The following is a 14793-nucleotide window of genomic DNA, read 5'->3' on the forward strand; positions in this document are numbered from 1 at the left end:
AACGAAAATTGCATTTTCAAAACAAATCAAAAAGTTTATTTATGTCAGGACTACGATATAAGTACAGTCGAATTTATAGCAATAGCATTATTAGAGAAATTGTTCCTATAGTTTCAAATATGTTTGAAAACAAAACAGTAACATGGTGCAATAACTATAAAAGTTCAGCGGCCCCATAAAGCGACTCGAAAGCCTTCCTAAGGGAATTGCCAGACGGGAACAAAAAACCAATTTCATAAAACTATACACCCAACTGCATGCAGGGTCCACAACAATAAATGAGCAAAAGCCAGAACCTGATGCTTAGTGCTAATGTTCCATCTCAATGATGTCCTACCACATTATTAAACTTTTCACACTACATAGATTTGTTTATATAACGTATGAAAATGCAATAATATGAAAAAGAGCAATGAATATCGTGTAATAACTTATATCGCACTACTTCTTGTCGTTGTAGTGGAATCTGCAAGTTCGTCACTCACACAGAAGCGTGTGTGACGTCGGAAGGCTTCGACTGCACACTCGTTAAAATTAACATCGCGTCAGTCTGCACCGAGCCGCCGTTCGTGTCGCACATGCCGCTCGGCGTCGCGACGTCAATCCTCCGATCGCGAAAAAAGTTTAACACACGAAACTTTCTTGAGACTTTCCTTTCAACCCGAACACTGTTGAAGTGGAACTGTCTGCTTTTGATCCAAACGTTGAGTGACCTTAGCTAAAACCGGAATTCGGTACCCCCAAGAACGGGTTTAGAGCCCGGGCCCGTGGCAGGACATTCGTGAAGTGATAACTTGATTTTCAGTGCTGTGTTCAGTGTGGGTTACTGGATTTTTCATTGCCGTTATACAGATCGATTAAGGAGGAGGACTGGTCTCTGCCTCTTAAGGTCGGCTACTCATAACAGTGCTGTCAAACTTTTCCGTAAGTATGACGAAGTGTACAACATTGTAATGTTATTATTTTGTAACTGCTAACATTTTGTCTATTTTTAAATACAGCATATCATAGCAAGTTTAAAAAAACAACTTAGTAAGAATATAAATATATATAATTCTAGTTTCTTTAATTCTTGATTCAATGAAATGACAACCAGTTACTTGATAAATAAAAAAAACGGTCACTAGCCGAAGAATAGAGCTCTTATTTCAACTTATATTAAATGTGCAGTCATAGATCCTAAGTAATCAATCAAATTTAAAGAAAAAAATGAATTTTGCAACAACAAGATATAATGAAATATTGAAATCGAAATCGTTTTAAAAATATGTGTTTACACATGTAGAAAAAAAAATAGTATGATTATATAAATGTTAACAGGTACGTTAAATTTGTAAACTAATAGGATTGAGATAATTATGATTTTTGTCAATATCGTTTACAAATTAATCGTTTCTCGAAGGCCACTATGTATTTTATATCCGGATAGACAGGTTATTTATAAATTGTGTGATTTTATAAATTGCTAAAGAGAATTAAATGAGGTTACAATTATTCGGAGGTTTACGTAAAAACATTACAAGAAAATATGAATATATTAAGTGGGATTATATAGTCTAGAGTAAACGTATGATCTTAATATTCGAAATTAACATTCACTAAAACTTCTTCGCAAATAATTGGTGTATAAGATAAAAGTGGCGCAGTACTCAATTTACATACTTGGGAGATGGCCTCGACCGTGTCGCATTACAATCGAAAGTGCCATGTGTCTATTACAAATCTATTTGGAACCGAACAGATGTGCAAAAAACGATCCATAAAACGACTATTGAACGTTTTGTAACAATAAAAAAAGATCGCGCCGCTACTTTATTATTTTTTACTGTAAAGCAAAATTCGCTCTCGACACTAAGCGTAAGTAATGTGGTTTTAGTTTTTTTTTTCGTTTAGAGAAATTATTCTTAACACTCACCAGTTGTCGTGAACTTTGCTTCATCCAATGGACCTCGGAGTTTTTTTTTTGTTAAATTTTCGTTTGGCCTCGATCACTACCTCCGTATTTAATATCGGATTTTAGATTTCATTTCATAACTGTTCTGCCAAGTTGTCAGTGTTTTTTGTAATGTTGTGGGCACAGTTACAATTATGGAGAAATTTATTTAATCTATTTTTATATAATGCATATGTTCTTCCCATAATCGATTTTATGTACGAAGCACAATTATGCAAGCAGCTTTGTTAATTGATCCCGGATCAGATATAAAGCCAAAATAACAATGAAAACTTTATAAAGTTATTAAAATAGGATGGTGATAATTTAAGAAATATTGCAATCTAATATATATTTTCATTTTCAAATATTATTTGATATTATATATATATTTGATTGTTTTAAATTTCAAAAAAAAATTCAAATATATATATATATATATATATAGGATATGTATAGATAACAAATTCAGATGTTTTATATTAATAATTCAAACTATATATTATAGGTTATAATGCAAATTATATAAGTGATTTAAAAACATCTTAAATCCATTAATATTTTGTACGTTCTTTAGACGTGACATTGATAAAAAAGTCAGCCGTGCGTATTTTGCCTGGCTCATTGAATTACAAGACAAAAAACTATCCGTTACGATATCAAGGCATCTCCACGTGAATGAAGATTAAACTTCGCTTTATCAAGAATCGATAGAACCGTCAAAAAGATTATTGAAACTAATTGCTATTATTTGTAATTGTTAGATTAACTTCTCAATTGTTTTTCTCGACGTTTATTTTTTTCACATAATCTGATAAGTTTTATATTATAAATCTCATTTATTATTTTTATTGTAAATAAATATTACTTGCAAATAGCTGTTGTATGCGAATCGAATGTATAAAAATGTTTCATGCAGAAAGTTTTAAAGTAATAACCCGTAAATGTCCCACAGTTGGGCTCCAGCGGATACACATGTGGCTGAATTTCGCCCGACACTTATAGGCTTAATTAAGGTATTAAACTCCTTCACCGATGGACACAAAATGATTTAAATTACATAGTTGTGGTGCATTTAGATCTACGTGTTCCACCCACTGTCAACTCAGCAAAGAAAGTTTTAATATCTTTGATATTATTTTCTTTTTCATAAAAACGGAGAAGTAGACTGTATAACGTTGCATAATGCGTTTTTTCTTAATAGTAGGTAAATGATCGTCTAAATGTGAGGCACATTATATGGCGTAATCAACGAAATATTATAACGAAAAGTAATAAAATGGAACTATATCATCCGTTATAAGTTGGTATTAAAACTTTGTAGTAAGTAATGAAGCCTCCGCTCTATCATTTGTGGAAAAGAAGTAATCGAGATTGATTGTTATTTATTTTAGTAGATAAGAAATATTTACGGTCACAAGAGGTAGAAAGACAGTTCAAATCAGTTGATAGACAAATATTGGACCATAAAAAAATTATAAGGTCCTATATGTAGTTAGTTTATTACAGGTATAATTTGTATACAAGTACAGATTCTGTTATTAAACTTAATTTATAAACTAAATTCGTTTCGTAGGATGAAAAAATTTGCTATACAAATTTATAACCTCACAAGACAATGAAATGGCAATCCATCCTTAATATAACCATATAATCCGGGTATCTTCGAGGCAAGATTGAGTAGGGATCTTCTAGGCAAGCGCGTTCCATATTAGTACGTCTTTACCATCGAGTATGGCTGGTTAAGTGTATTCTCCATAAAAATAGGTAATTTTAAGATGTGATTTATTACTCGCGGTTGGATATTATTAAGTTATTGAGTGAGTAAAAGAATTACGCTTATAAATATTAAATGACACAAACAAGTATGTGTTACTTTGGGAATATCTGTCAGAATGACATGTCTCTGTAAAATCTCGTAACATTTAGATAACAATTGCAAATATTAATTTTGAGTGTTTATGTTATTAAAAGCGTGTATGCTTTCATGTTGCTTAATTCATGTAGCATGTTATGTTGCGTCCTTACTGGAACAGACTAGCAGAAATAATTTGAAAGTTATGGATAATAGTAGTCGATTGTTTACTTGATTGTTTTAAGCATACCTAAAGTGCCAGCCTAGTACCTACTTAGTACCTACCTAGTACACACTTAATGATTACCTAGTGCCTACCTTGTGATTACCTAGTGACTAACTAGTATCTACCTAGTGACTATCGGATACCTACTTAGTAACAACCTAATGCATATATAGTTTTTTACGGTATTTTATAACATAAATTCATTTAAAAAATATTCATTTCATTGTATATAAAAAACGTATCAATTTAAAAATTGGTATTAATTTAAATATAAGTAAGTTATTTAAACACAAATCGCGCAGGATTAAAACACTCAACACTTAATTTATTTATGAGTTCTATTGTTTCGTTGATATTTATTTGGCTGAATGCCGTCTAGTACATATTGCTGGATTTAATGTTTAATTAAAACGCTTCATTTAATGAAACAAAAGGCAGGAGTCTCTTCTCATTTAAAATAATACATTTTGACAAACAAAATGTCTATTGTTCAAATTGTATCAAATTATTATACCTTGAGATAAAACATGATTGCTAAATTGATTTTATTATAGTAAATAGTTTTTGTATAATTCGTAAATTTGATTTATTTATTATTACAAAATAGGTACTTATGTATTTATTTTTATATGTAAAGAGGTTACATACATTATTTGAATGCTTAATAAATTGCATAATAGTTAATAAGAAAAACAATTCAAAATTAGGGTAATCGTTACGAAAACTACAGTAGATAACAAACAACAACATTGCAAGTGCACTTAACAGTACCTAATTGATAAGGTCATGAGCAAGAACAATGAACGCACAGACCGAACACCGTTATTAAGTCTAACGAAGTTTTGGTTAAACTTTAAACATGGATTAAAAGAAAAATATGCAATAAATTTGCCACGCTATGGATTAAATTGTATAAAATATTATACAATCGTAAAGGTAGGCGCATATTATGCATATTAAAGAGCTATAATATTGTAAGTTTAGTATTCTAATTTGCATAACGTTTTTGCATATAATTTTAATATCCACGAACTTATGTATTTTTTTAATTCATATCAATAAGGTCAATTTTTAATACAATTTTTTTTTTTAATTTTCCATAATTTAAATGTTAAAGGAATCGTTTGTTCTGCTTTACACTTACATTATCTTAAGAGGGATGTACGTGCACTGTAATATAAAAACATTAGTATTTCATGCAACAATAAGACGCCGGGATCTGACTATTTGCACGGTACTAACAAGCGTGGTAATGTGATGCAATTGACAAATCATTAAAGCTTAGCATAATATTATGAGTTATACACGATCAGATCAAATAATGTCGGCCTTGTGCTTATTATTTACCTGCACTCATTGAGAAACGCCTGTCAACTTGACAGGTCGCTACGTCATCGCCTTGACACATGTAAGTGCGAAAATTAACGTTTTCGTTTTATAATTTCGTTATTTTACTACTGGTTTGGTAATTTGGTTATTATTGTACATTAAACACAGTTCAGACAGATAAACAAATAGATTCTTAAAATAGTTTCGAACATATTTAATTTTATCTATTTGATAACTCAATTAAAAGTATTATTTTCGTGAATTGTTCGATTAACATTATATTGATTTAAGCATCACTAAAGCTTTTCAGTAATCGAAATTTTCATATTTTATAAATTTGTAAATGTTCAAATAGAATATTTTTTAAGGTATTTTCTTGATTTTTTTTTAATTCGGCTAAAAAGTATTATAATAATTTTACAATTTATAATAAATAACTATATAAGAATAATTATAATATATATACCTATCTAACTTATAACTGAATAAGAGGAAAATTGATACAATACCTGTTAGAACTACCATTACGATCTTCCATTAGTTGCAACGTTTCATTAGGTCATCAAAATGTATTATTTGTACTTTATAGAATAGAATAGGAAGGCGGACGAGCATATGGGCCACCTGATAGTAAGTGGTCACCAAACGCCCTTAGACATTGGCCTTGTAAGAAATGTTAACCATCGCATACATCACCAATGCGCCACCAACCTTGGGAACTAAGATGTTATGTCCCTTGTGCCTGTAATTACACTGGCTCACTCACCCTTCAAACCGAAACACAACAATACCAAGTACTGCTGTTTTGCGGTAGAATATCTGATGAGTGGGTGGTACCTACCCAGACGAGCTTGCACAAAGCTCTACCACCAGTACATATTATTTATTGAACCAATCTATAACTTGGCCTTTATCTTTACCGGATCTAGATTAAAAAAATCTCATCTCAGCATTTTACTATAACAAACTAACTCCATCGAGGTTTTACTTACAAAGTAATTACTACTAAATAAAGTAATATTAATACACGAAGATACCTAATAATTGAGATAAATCGTTATATCAATGCATACTTTGTTTTCATCACTGGATGACTAATTCACAACGCCTTAGTGTGGCCGTGAATATTTCGATGATGTTGGTAATTATGAAGATGTAATTGCATAATAAAATACTTTATATTTGGCAATAAAAGTTTTAAGTAATGACATAAGGCCTTATGCATTTTGTGAGTGTAGGATTTGGGTAAATTATAAATTTAGCTCTGACGTTTTTCTGCCTCTATGCTAATTAGATGACTATAACGTGTTTTATCCGCAATATCTTTGCAGATTGAGACCCGACTCTTTACCATATGTGATGTGTGATGTCACTTGTAGTGTGTATATTTAGTTAATTGTGTAGTGTGATTGTATTGTAATAAGTAATTAAAATCATTATAATTTTGCATACTAATAAAGAAAACAATATGCTTATAAAAAAAATCTAAGCTAACAAAGTCCCACTGCTGGGTTAAGGCTTTCTCTCCTTTTTAAAGAGAAGGTTTGTAGCTTACTGCACCATGCTGCTCCAACTGGTGGACACACATGACGAATTTTCATCCGCTATGTGCAGGTTTCCTTACCGACGTACACGATATGAATTATTAACACAAATGAAGCGCATGAAATTTAGTGGTGCCTGCGAACTCGGGATCATATTTACGTCTTCTATCCACTGGGCCATCAAGGCTCATAGTTTGCTTTATATAATTATTTTTAATACAAATAAATATATTTAGTGGCATTTAATTGTTATAAAGTATGCTGTGGATAGAACAGGTATGTCGTAATGGAAGGCTCATTCGGGGAAGATTCACTGTCTTCTTATGCTTATTTTGTATTGATCTTGTGTACGCCGGTGAAGGAATACATCGCGAGTAAACCTTTACATATCGGATGAAATTCTTCTTTATCTGTATCCACGAACGATGCAATAACTATTTTTAGGAATAACAATCGGGTAGAAAAGTTAACTCTCACCAATTAAATGTAAATTCTCAAGATAAATGTCTAGATTTGATACAATGGCACTGTTTTTTCACAGGAAAGCGAATATGTTAGATATTATATACATACCATACCAAGCATATGAAAAGATCACCCAAATAAAAATGTTTGTTAAAATTTTGATTGTCCTGATTGTATTAGATTTTAGATGTCAATTAAAAAAAAATGTAGATATTTTACAAGTTAACTCTTTAATCATCCAAATAAGAATTAGCTATTCTTTAAGTAAAGTCAAGAATGAATTTTTAAATAATGTAATTTTCGAATTAATGTCATTTTGTTTCTTGTGATTTATCATACGTTTCTGGAAAAACTACAAATCATATTTATTAATACTCGTATATTACATAGACGACATCGAATACGGTTACAAAATTATAATTATTTAGTGTTAAGATTGTGGAAGCAGAAAGTCAAAAACATATGCGTTTCCGAGGTGTACTCGAGACTAAGACTTATAAAGAGCCTCAAATAAAGAAGTGAAGCATCCTTAGCACGCGAGAGGGCTTTACTTCATATAAGTATGTCAATTTTAAATATATGTCGTTATAATAATGATCTTTTTAAAGGGATTCACAGAGCTAGCTAAATACACATACATTATTACCTTGATACTCACAGATATAACAATGTTTGCTTTTACTTGAACAGTAACAGTAACAGTAACAGCCTGTTAATGTCCCACTGCTGAGCTAAGGCCTCCTCTCCCTTTTGAGGAGAAGGTTTGGAGCTTATTCCACCACGCTGCTCTAATGCGGGTTGGTAGAATACACATGTGGCAGAATTTCAATGAAATTAGACACATGCAGGTTTCCTCACGATGTTTACTTGAACGTATGTGTCGAACTGTTCAAGTGTATCTCGAATCGGTAAAGGCCACACATGTTTGAATACGTCTTAATGCGGTACCAATTCTCATGGCCGCGGTACCATGAAATTTTTTGTACTACTTCCATCTTTCGCTACACCGCATCTTGTAATGTTTTGGTGAAACCGGTCTTTATCGTTTGGGAACGTAAAATTACGAGTACAACTCTTGACAGTTTCACCCACTTTAAATTTTGCAACAAATAAATTACTATTTTAAAATTCAAAAAGTTATTAAATTATCAAATCTATTATAAACACCTATTGTATTTAAAAAAATAGTAGGAAGCACTTGTAAATTAATTGAAAATTAATTATATTAGTAGGTTTACTAAGGAATCGGTACGTATATAAATAAATTGTGTTCAATACCTACTGTAATTTTTAATTATTAAAGAAGGCTAGGCTAGGCATTTTGATATTATAGAACAAATCGAGCAGCACCACCCTTGTCGATATTATTAAATAGTCTATAGAATTTTTATTAGCATCTGTAGTGGCTTGTAGATGGTTAAAAAATTAAATTAAAGATTGCAATTAACATCACCATCTGTTTAAGTCGTTTAAGTGAGCGAATCAAGGCCGTCTAAACAATATCTACAGCGCAGCCTAGCCTAATCGTAACTTTGATTAGTAATTACAATCACTCGGCCTTTAGGGTGTAAATCGATAAACGATTCTTACTTAGAATCGGGCTCAGGGTGAAAATAATATGGCCTTAATTTTCTTTTAATTACGAGCCGTGATGCCGTCGATTGTGAATGCATTTTCATTGTTTCATTGAAGCCTCACTGTGGGTCCAATTTTGTTCTTGTTTTGGACGGTAACTCAATTAGTACTTTCCTGGCCGACTTACTTGGGAATAAGGTCGCGAGAAACATAATTCTTTCTTCAAACAATCTCTTGTATATGAAAACAACCTTTAAGGAAAAGGAAATGTTAAGTTAAGTAATTTTACGATATTAATGGTAAATATATTCAAAGCATATGTGACATAGCGACGTATTTTTTTGGTTATTTGATAAATGAGATAAGAGATAGCGTATTTGAAACATAAGCCGCATGTGGACTTGTTGATCAAAGCACATGCTGATTCACATTTTAAGTTTATCGCGTTGACCTTAAAATAACGTAAAGTAAATTGTATTAAAATTGTTATGCTAAAATGTGTATAAATAAAAACAAATATAATAAGGAAATACATTTATGACGGTTAATGTAAAAACATCCAGGGATAGTTTTTGTTTATTTATAATAAAATAATTAATATAATTTAGTTTGTGGTTTACTAAATATATAATTAAATTTTAATGTAAATAAGTTGTGGAAAGACAAGATTCTCTGCGAGTTCGTTTGAGTCTCTTCTAGTAGTAATAGTATTCTTTTTAATAATAAGCAATTATAGTTTCCAGTGTCATTAAAATAGTTTCTATATGCTATTTAGAAAACGATTCAAATAAGACAAGATTTTAAATATTTCCACACGTTTTTAAATTAAACCTTTTTGTCCAAAAACAAATAATATTTGGTTTAACGTGATCCTTTTTCATATACACGAATAATATGGAACACAATATTATATATATTTATTTATTTATTTATTTATTTAGTGTACAGGAAACAAACAGTGAAATAATTACAATAAAATAAAAAATATAAAACAATTCATAAACCAAAACAGTTTCCATTTATAAATTAATCATAAGTAATTACAAAACAAGACATTTTTTATATTTAATAGGTGCATGAAATTATATAATTCATTTATATAATTTAATTTAATATAAATTTAATTTTTAAATCAAGAAAACATAATTTAATAATAAATAATCAATTTATAATTAATTAATTAAAAATGCATGAGTAAATTAAGGCTCTTGAGAGTATAATATTTCTTTTACTTGCAGTTTGAATTTTTTAAGGGAGAGATGAAATATATCACATTCAATAAATGTTTTATTGTACTGTTTAGATGATCTATTAATAAATGCATTTGCTGCATATTTAGTCTTTGTCAATGGAAAATCAAAAATAGATTTATTGCGACTACCAGGGCGAGGACACTTGATATTTATTTTAGAAAGGAGATAAGGGGAATCAAATATGTTGTGGATCAATTTATATAAAAACACCATATCACGTTCAAGTCGTCTCTGTTCAGTTGTCGGTATCTTTTCTATTTGATTCAAATTATTTATAGACGAAAATTTTAAATATTTTAAAAACTTTTCCTGAATATTTTCGATGAATTCTATATATTTACTATACCGTGGATTCCAGACAGTGCAAGCGTATTCTAGAATAGGTCTCACAAATGATTTATATAAAAGAGCAAAAGTTGAAACACGCTTAAACTCTCTGGAAATCCTCAGCACAAATCCTAGCATACGAAACGCTTTAGAAGTTATGGAATTTATGTGTTCATCGAAAAGAAGTTTAGAATCGAGTGTTATTCCAAGATCTTTGACCACTGATACACGTTTTATATCATCTTCCTTAAATCGGTAGTTGTAAATGATCACTTTTCTTTTTCTGGTATATGTTATACAATTACATTTCTTTATATTCAAAAACAGCGAATTGGTAGTACAATAATCGCTAAGTAAGTTCAAATCTTTTTGCAGACTAATACAATCATCAACACTCTTAATAATTTTATAAGTTTTTGTATCATCAGCATATAATAGAAATTTAGAAGATGCAAATACCGAAACAACATCATTTATATATATATTAAAAAACAGTGGTCCAAGATGTGAGCCTTGAGGGACTCCAGATGGAACTGGTAGAAAAGATGAGCAATATCCTTTCACAGTAACGGCTTGACTTCTATTCAATAAATATGACTTGATCCATCTAAGGAGGTCACCATGTACACCGATGAACTCCATTTTTGCTATTAAGATAGAATGAGAGATTTTGTCAAACGCTTTGGAGTAATCGGTGTACACAACGTCCACCTGATATCCTTTGTCCATATATAGTATATATATATATATATATATATACTTCGTTATTAATATTATGTGACGTATCTCACTGTGTCAATTACGAAATCGGTTAATTGCAGCTACAGTTTACGTCACGTAATTTCAAAAATTGACCCAATAATGTTGTAAAGACATGAGCAAGGTCATTCATTGAAATCAAACTAATACAATATTTATTGTTTTCACTCAGTCTAGAACAGGCAACAATGGATTGATCTTGATATTAGACAAAATTGATATGGCTATCAACGAGTAGGTATATAATATTATTCTCGTATCGCTTTGCATATAGATTTAAATTCCTTATTGCCTCAAATATAGGGATTATTTTTAAATATATATTTATCAAATGCTTGTTTCACTTAACGTACATTCTACTTAAATTAGCTGTCGTGCCTTTTTTATAAATGTAATATTACATATCATTGTTGTTATGATATTTAAAACATTTTGTAGTGTGTTTTAAGTGTCTATTAATTTTTAAAAATCTCATATGTACTGAAAATGAATGGTTATGAGTCAACTATTTACATGTATGAATAATTTTATTAAAGCAGTAGGTACTGTGTTTTATTCCTTAAATGGATAATATTTAATTTATTTTACTTTCTAAATCGTTAAACATTGCCACTTTGTAATTTTATAGACATTAAAAAGTATTATTTTTATTTATAAATAATATAAAATTTATTTTCATATAAATTATTTATCTTTAGTTCAAAGGAAGCAAAAAATATTTTGTACAGTACAGTAACAGCCTGTTAATGTCCCACTGCTGGGCTAAGGCCTCCTCTCCATTTTGAGGAGAAGGTTTAGAGCTTATTCCACCACGCTGCTCCAATGCGGGTTGGTAGAATACACATGTGACATAATTTCAATGAAATTAGACACATGCAGGTTTCCTCACGATGTTTTCCTTCGCCGTCAAGCACGAGATGAATTTTAATCACAAATTAAGCACATGAAAATTCAGTGGTGCTTACCCGGGTTCGAACCCACGATCATCGGTTAAGATTCACGCGTTCTAACCACTAGGCCATCTCGGCCTAAAATATTTTGTACTGAATGGTTATTGACTTCCCATTTTTATTTATTTTATCCGGGCAGCGCGCTATGTTCTAGCATTACTTAAGTCATCAGCGGACGTAACAGTTAAAAGAGAAAACAAATTTGTTTCACTTTCATTTCTCACTTGACGCGTTTTCAATATCAAGGTCATAAAGGAGCGACATGTTCAAGATAAGCAAATACTAATTCTCGCATGTGACTTCGTCTAAATTTAATGAATTTGGTTTTTAAAGTTTATTCTTAACCATTTAAAATAAGCAATTAATAAAATTGTAATATGCAAAGATGTTTAACTAATCTACCAACCCGCATTGGAGCAGCGTGGTGGAATAAGCTCCAAACCTTCTCCTCAAAAAGAGGAGAGGAGGCCTTTAGCCCAGCAGTGGGACATTCACAGGCTGTTACGGTACGGTTACGGTTTAACTAATATCAATATAGTGTAAATTAAAAAAAAACTCAAATTAAAATACCGTTTCTACTCTTTGTATTTATTATATTATTTTAAAGAAAGCTTAGAAGGATAGGGCTTGGTCAAGACAGTATGATAGTTATCGATTTCCAACGTTTACAATCATTTTATTAATATAATTAATTCGAAAGAACGATTATGTGCGTTTTAATGTATGTTCAATCAGGCATTAACGTCTAAGGAAATTTGGTGGGATAGTGGCGGTGGAGCCAGCTCAAGGTTGGTGCCTAATATTTCTTACAGTGCAAATGTTTATGGGCAGTGGTAACCACTTACCATCAGGTGGCACATTTTATTGTCCGCCTAACTAATTCTTAAAAAAAAATCAGTCGGCGAGTGAATTAGCAGGTACGTATTTGCTAGTAGTAGATATTATATTGCATAAAGTATCAGTAGCTGACACCAGATTATGTTGAATAATTAAAGTTACTTTCAATACATTGTCTTAGTTATAATTAATTTTTTGAGAAATATAATTAAACTGAAATTCCATGTTGTCTAGAAAATTATTTCTAATATATTACCTAATAATTAAAAGAACGATTCTTAATTATAAATTATGCGTTCGTAATCTATTGCATTTAGTATTCAAAAACATTCATATTCAATGGTAAATCTAATTAAATCTAGCATCCAGTCAAATGGCTAGATTACGTTGCTCGGAAAGCAATAACGACGCATTGTATCGAAATACACCATTAGTTCCGCTCGGCTTTGCTTTAACCAACTTTACAGCGGCCCTTTCAAATAAATAGCTTTCGCTGGAAAGATCGGATTGCAAATAATCCATTACGTTTTACTTTTATCTCTAATTTTATTATCGCATACAAATGATGCAATGTAAATTGAACCGCTGTGGGAGACTAGTTTCGATCATTCATCAAATGTATGACTTTGATATGAGGATACTACGGAATAAACTGATTCGGCGTGTCATTACCTTCTAAGCTGTTATTACGAGGCTGTGCTGTTTGTATTGATAATTGAATAGTAGGAGATACAGTCTGCACTAAAAGCACGGATTCTATTGAATTATTACTCAACGAATATTTATCTTTAACGTAGTGATATTATCGTCGAAATTTGCGTGTTAACTTCGATTTTTATAATTGTACTTATGCTTTGAAAATTCATTGTAGATCTGTTAATTTTCGATTATTCAATGCCTTGTATTATGGTAGTTCATTTGCTTTCTTGTTCAATCGTTGTCCGGATTTATCTGTTTATGGAGAGAGATTTTGCTTAATGCGGTGGGTAAGCTGAGATTAATATAAGTTATAGTTGTTATTGCAATTCGCAATGAATTAAAGTAACTTTTAAGTGTTATACATAATTTATGTATTAACTTTAAGAGATTTAACTTCAAGTAAAGTTTATAATCATGCTTTTACTTTGCTTAAAATATGTTCGATTGAGACTTGTTTCTTTTACTTTCAAAATCGAAATATATAATTTATCCGTTTAATTTTAATTGCACCTTTGATACATTTTAACTTGCGTTATTGTATAGCGTTGTATGGACGTATTTGATTTTTTCACTCGGCATTATATTGATAGTATCCGTGAGATCAATAATAAAAAAAATCGCACTTATACTATAAATATTAGTAATTACTTACTATTGTTTAATATAAAACATTAAATCATACAAAAAGTTAGTATACACTTATATCAACTGCAGTATAAGGGGTGAGTAGGCTTTACCTGTGGTTGCACTCCCTACACCCCATGAGAGCTAAGGAGTCTTTAGAACTACTTACAGCCTGCTTATTACCTTCGTAACGGACAGCTGTCAAGAGGAACCCAATACCTCTGTGGTCTGTCAATCCCAAATGGCAAAACATTAGGGGAGTATTGCAATAAATAAACAATGTTTTGGTTTCCCATACAACAGTTAAGATTTAGAACGATCGTACTATACTGTGCGCAATGTTTTCGCAATTACGATCATGTACAAAATATATACGACAAAACATTCGACACCTTATCCGACACCTAAATTGTCCGA

The 14793-nt window shown here is 30.9% G+C and overlaps 1 protein-coding gene across 1 annotated transcript in view; it reads left to right on the forward strand.

Annotated features, from left to right (window-relative positions):
* The first annotated feature begins 561 nt into the window (after positions 1-561).
* The window catches only part of LOC126768620 (uncharacterized protein DDB_G0287625), a 167389-nt gene continuing 153157 nt past the window's right edge, over positions 562-14793 (forward strand). The window contains exon 1 of the mRNA XM_050486816.1: positions 562-924. The gene's annotated coding sequence lies outside the window, so the exon portion shown is untranslated. The remainder of the gene's footprint in view (positions 925-14793) is intronic.

Source organism: Nymphalis io, chromosome 5, assembly GCF_905147045.1.
Source record: "Nymphalis io chromosome 5, ilAglIoxx1.1, whole genome shotgun sequence".
In the NCBI taxonomy this organism is placed as follows: domain Eukaryota; kingdom Metazoa; phylum Arthropoda; class Insecta; order Lepidoptera; family Nymphalidae; genus Nymphalis; species Nymphalis io.